The sequence below is a fragment of the Chenopodium album genome, chromosome 2 (genome assembly GCF_948465745.1).
Source record: "Chenopodium album chromosome 2, dcCheAlbu1.1, whole genome shotgun sequence".
Taxonomy (NCBI): Eukaryota; Viridiplantae; Streptophyta; class Magnoliopsida; order Caryophyllales; family Amaranthaceae; genus Chenopodium; species Chenopodium album.
The window spans coordinates 61,668,845-61,674,600 of NC_137835.1; the positions used below are offsets into that span (position 1 = coordinate 61,668,845).

At 39.1% G+C, this 5,756-nt stretch overlaps 1 non-coding gene across 1 annotated transcript; it reads left to right on the top strand.

Annotated features, from left to right (window-relative positions):
• The first annotated feature begins 250 nt into the window (after window positions 1-250).
• LOC145607414 (small nucleolar RNA R71) lies at window positions 251-356 on the top strand. The gene has a single exon (XR_014105558.1). It is a non-coding gene; the product is annotated as a small nucleolar RNA R71 (small nucleolar RNA).
• Window positions 357-5,756: the final 5,400 nt, after the last annotated feature.

A 5,756-nucleotide genomic window follows, 5' to 3' on the forward strand; every position in this document is an offset into this window, starting at 1 on the left:
CATTTTGGAGATTTGGGTAGAAAGGTTGTTGATTGCGTTGGCTTGCTCCAATGCATAAACACCCTTGCTAGAAGTAGCATCCCTTTCTCCTTCGTACCAATCATCATAGTGCTTTGCGGCCTCCTCTATAATACACTCCACTTCATGCTCTCCTTTGTTCATGATTGGACCACCGGCCGCGGCGTCTAGGCTTGTTCTTCCTTGAGGTGTGAGACTTCCATAGAAAGTGTGAATGAGTTGATACTTGGGTATCCCATGGTGTGGGCATTGACGTTGAAGCTCTTTGTATCGTTCCCATGCCGCACATTGAGACTCACCACTCTTTTGGCGAAAACCTTGAATCAAAGACTGAGCCTCGGCGGTCTTCCTATGGTTATAAAACCTCCTCAAGAAAGCCGTAGTCACTTGGTCCCATGTTGTGAGAGAATTAGGGGGCACCTCCTTCTCTAGCCATTCTAGACCTCTCCCAATTAGCGAAAATGGAAACATTTTGAGACGAATATATTCTTGAGTCACTCCATTGGCCTTTATTGTGTCACAATATTTCTCAAACTCTTTTAGGTGCTCATGAGGACTCTCAAACTTTCCACCCGAGAATTGTTTCCTCTCAATCAAGGCAATCAAATTAGGCTTGATCTCGAAATTGTTGGCTTGAGTAGTAGGAGTTAGGATCCCACTTTGCGCTCTAAAAGCTTCGGGGGCCCCAAGACGACTCAAAGGCGTATTCTCTCCCATTTTAGAACCTTCTTCACTCTCAAACTTATAGGTTAAGAAAGGGTTGATTTCTGAACTCGAAGATGATTTAGGGCTATCTAATTCTTCACTTGAGGGTGAAGAGGGTGGAGTATCTTCTAATTCTCTTACTCCTCTCGTTGGAGTGTTGGAATTTCTACTCCTTGCTCTTGCTTCTCTTCGAAGTAGGGACAAAGACCTCTCTAGCTCTGGATCGACGGGAATCAAAGATCTTGAGCGGGTTCGTCCTCTGTTCATACAACAAAGATAAGAAGAACGTAAGCACTGACAAGTAACAATTTGACAAACACTAACAAATAAAGATGAGATAGTCTCAAACAAGCAATGAAATAGCAATGGAAGCCGTCTCCCCGGCAACGGCGCCAATTTGACAAGGCAATAATCGTGTCGTTGAGCGACTACACCTAAATCAAATGAATTTATAACGCTCTACTGACCTAATACATGTATAGGGTAAATAGAGGGGTCGAACCACAAAGAGAAATGCTTAAGCACTGCATTCATTACCTAGGGTCTAAGCTATCTCGGAACAAGAAGTGTGAATAACTAAAAGGTTAAACTAAGAACGAAATGGATTAAAATTAATATAGCTAGGCACCAAGGGAAATGGGTAGGTGAAGTTGACGCTTGATCATGCAATAAAAAAGTAGCATATCAATGGTAAACTAAACATGCATGAATGCCGAAGTAAAGGGGTCCAATCTAACCGCCTTCCGGGGTTAATTGGTTTCTCCTAACATAGCCTCTATGTTTCCACATTAGAACCATATATTAGAAGGTGCAAACAAAAAATTATCGATAGTAATGAATCTCAATTAAGTCAACTTCCGTTACTTGTTAGTAAAGGCTCATCTTTGATCAACTAACTATGTGCACTTGCAAGAAAGACCAAAGAATATCAAGCATGCAAAGACTTTAATCACCATTAACATAACCCCAACATTAAAAGCATGAACAATTAGCAACTACACCATCCCCACACCCTTGGCTAGGTGACTACTCACAAATCATGTTGAAAACAATATCAATCATCAAATCAATAAGCATCAACATGATTAATAAGCAAAGAAGAAAAATCAAAGCAAATAAGCAAAATCAAAAACAAAGGTGAAGAGAAAGAGTAAGAGATTGCTCATTAATTGAAGATGAAGGTCTGCAAAGGATTGAACAAACTCCTTCTTCAAAATCCAATTTCATCAATGAAGAAAACCACACTTTCTCTCTCTACCAATGAAGACTAATAGTGTTTCTCCCTCTCGATTAAGCTAAAAATGTAGAAAAATTAAAACTAAGTTAATCTAATCCCTCAAAACGTTCTAAGATGGGACTTATATAGTCCGTAAAGAGCCAGCTGATAAAAGGAGAGGTCCGACCGAACAATAGGAAGGTTCGACCGGACTACAGGGTAGGTTCGGCCGGACCACAGGGTAGGTTCGGCCGAACCATAGGTAGGTTCGGTCAAACCTCCCTGATCCTGGTCTGGTCGAACTCCTATGGTTCGGCCACTCCTGCAAACTGCCAAATTTCATCTTGTCCCTGCCTCGACGTTCGGCCGAACCACTGAGCAGGTTCGGCCACACCTTGGTTCGGCCACACCTTCAGGAGGTTCGGTCGAACCTCTTCTGAATCATGCTTCCTCCAGCTTCCCTTGAGCTTAGCTTCCTCCTCTTGAAAATCCCGATGGTTCCTACAAAGCATAAGCATGAAAATCACAATAAGAACAAAGCGAGAAGACTAAGAAAAGGGAAGATAAAGGAGAAAGAAAAGAGGAAGCAAAACTAAGTAAAAATGCTTAGAAAAAGGGCCAAACAAGTGCAAATGAGGGGAGAATCCTTAGAGAAAAAGGATAAAAGAGTGGCATAAATGCCACTCATCAATCATCAATCTTAAGTGTTAGGAGCTTCAATGCCTCAGTCACGGTAACCAGTTGGTTCCTAAGTTCATTGACTTCTTCTTGTGTTGTCATTACTGTCCTAGCTTTCCTCTTACGAGCTATGGGTTTGTCGAAAAGTTGGACTTGTACGAAAAGGTTGTCTTTGATTAACCGCCTTTCCTTTCTTGACTACGGGCTGTAATTTAAACCATTTTGCGTTTTAATTACTTGACTCAAACCGACCTTGACTTTACAGTTTTTAAAGAGGAAAAATAAAAATAAAAACTAGGTGCATATTTTTGGAAAAAATAATGTATATATTTTTAAGAACTAAGTATGTTATTTAAATTGGAGGATTCATATCCGACTTACCCCCTAAAAAAATGACGGAAAAAACGCATACAAGACTCTCTTAAATATGGTCAAAGTGTGTGTATTAGTGTGTGCGTTGAGAGTAAGTTACATGCTTGGACTCTTGTGTAAGACCATGGGACTTAGTGCCTAGACTCAATTAATGACTTAACAAAGTATTATTGACAGTAAAATCTAACCGAAATACTTAGCAAACTGGTTAATTAGACACAAGGTGATGACTCGATCAATAATCCGAATTGTCGACAAAACGACAAGACTGGAGCCTCTCTTTGTAGTGTAGCGCCAAACGACAGAGCTGTCGCCAGGCGCCACACTCCACAGAGTGGCGCTACAGTTCAAACTTTGGCGCCATTGCTGGAGCTTCAATCTGAAACTGTTTTCGGTGTTATTAATCAACAGCGGTATGCCTAAAGTCGTACTAGGTCAATTCGGGCAAAAATATTAGACTTTATTTACTCAGATTAATTAATTAATTAATTAATTAATTAGGCAAAGTTCTCTTAGTCATTAAGTTATTTAATTTTAACATAAGTCAAACAAACGGTTAAGAAAAACATATACCATATGCCCAACAAATAATGCACAATTGGTCAAGTAGGCACGATATGATGCAATGAGTTTGCAACCTAACCATGGCTCTAGTTCTCTAAAGTTCGGGATATGGGTTAGTCAATAGAGGGTCCATGGTTAATTGTCCGGATGCACCGCGCGGAAGCCTAACCGTGAAGGTTTGGTGCGCGTGGATGGGACACCGCGAGTTTAAGAAAAAACTCGCTTCCATGGTTTGGTGAATTCAACAATCTCGGATGTACCCTTTGTTGCTCAGAGCGTTCAATCAGGTAGATGGAGCATGAATTCCCAGAGGGTTATGTCCATATGTAGAACACATATAGGTTTCAGAAAAGTGAGAAAAACTCAATCAGGAAGTAGGATCGAGCAAACAGTGCTAAAAAACTGGTCGAAATTAGAAGGCATATTTCTGGCTCGGTATTGGAAGAATTTGGCGCCAGCAAACAGAGATTGGCGCCGAATTTTGGCTGTAGCGCCTGGCGACAAAACTGTCGTCTGGCGCTACAATCAAGTTTCTGGCGCTAATTTTCTATTCACTGACGCTAATTCCTATATGCCTCAGCAGTTCTCTGTGCTCGATAAAATTTTCCAGTTTCGCGCAGTGTTATTTCGGTCCTAGTTGTGAAAGATATTCCTCAAATTTCCTACGTGTAAAAATCTATGTTTTAACTTGTTACGGATGGTCTTTCCAATGAGATCTTTTTTATGCATATGACAATAATGTTATTCAAAATTACGCACATGAAATACTTCGAAAGTTTCGAGTCTCATCCACTCATTCTAAATCATTGACGAAATAAATTTAAGGAACTAAAATAGAAATCCTCCCTAGTGGAGTCGCCAAAAAACTGTAGGGAATATTTCAAGCATTAACCCCTAGCTTGAACCCCACTGTGATCATACACTAAAGTACGGTGGCGTCCAAAGGGAAAAAAGATAGAGAAAAAGAGTCGCCAACAAGTTTTTTTTAGGAACTTGTAAACAGTTCACGAGGTGAAGGTTACACCACTTAACGATCCAAGAGATCGTCAACTCCATAAGGTCTTGAACCAAATAGGGTTTGGGGATGAAGGTTCAAATCCAACCTAAAAGAGATTGAACCTGCCCTAATAATAGGCCTCTACTTTATTCAGATCGTATTCATGTGCGCTTTCTGACTAACATACAATCAATAGGATTACTCTAAACCTGTTTATCTATGTTGGTTGAATTTAATGCACAAATAAATATATTATTGGCGATCCCTTGAATTATAATCATAACTAACCCTAAACAAGATTATTAATTATCTTATTAAGCGTGATTACAAGTACCAATTCCCTTTAAACATGCATAAAAGGCGTGATCAAGCAACAACAATAAATATAATCAAGCAACATAATAATAATCATCATAATTAGAAATAATAATAATGAAAAAATAATCATGTTAAAGCATAATAATAATAGCAAGATCCTAGGCATGATACTAACAAGAATAATTACAAATCCTAGCATGTCACTAAACATTAAAGATCAAAGCTTTAACTCTAACATGATACTAACAATCATAAATATTAGGAAGAACATAGGAGACATCATACTTTTAATCATACTTAATGTTAAAGTTACCCTAGACATGATACTAGGAATCAAAATAACAATCTAAGCATGATTTCTATATAATAATATCAATTAAACCATTAAAGTACTTACTTGGATGCCTCGTACCTCTTTCTAATAACAAAATACACGCGTTAGTAACTTAAAGGAAAATAATAAACAAAACAATTAAATTAAATAATTGAAAGACAGATTTGGGACCAAACCCTCATAAATTAAACCTTTTACGTCTAGGGCGAAGGCAACTTCGAATTTGGCTAGGTGTTTCTGAATGCGGAATTTTGTATTTGAGAGAAAGCTAGTTTAGAAAAGAGAAAGAGAGAGTAATCAAGAGAATCTTGAGGAGAGTTAGTGAATGAAAACGGGGTTTTTATGAAGCTATTTATAGAAAAAATCAGCCAAAAAGATAGAAAATCCAAAACAGAATTCTGACGTGCAAAACCAGGTTAGCGCCAAACGCTGACGTTAGCGCCACGCGCTAAGGCTTGCGCCAGGCGCCAAGCGTAGCGTCAGGCGCTACAGCTGGCGTTTGGCGTTGACTAAGTTTTTGACGCGTTTTCTTAAAATCAGATTGAATTGTCGTA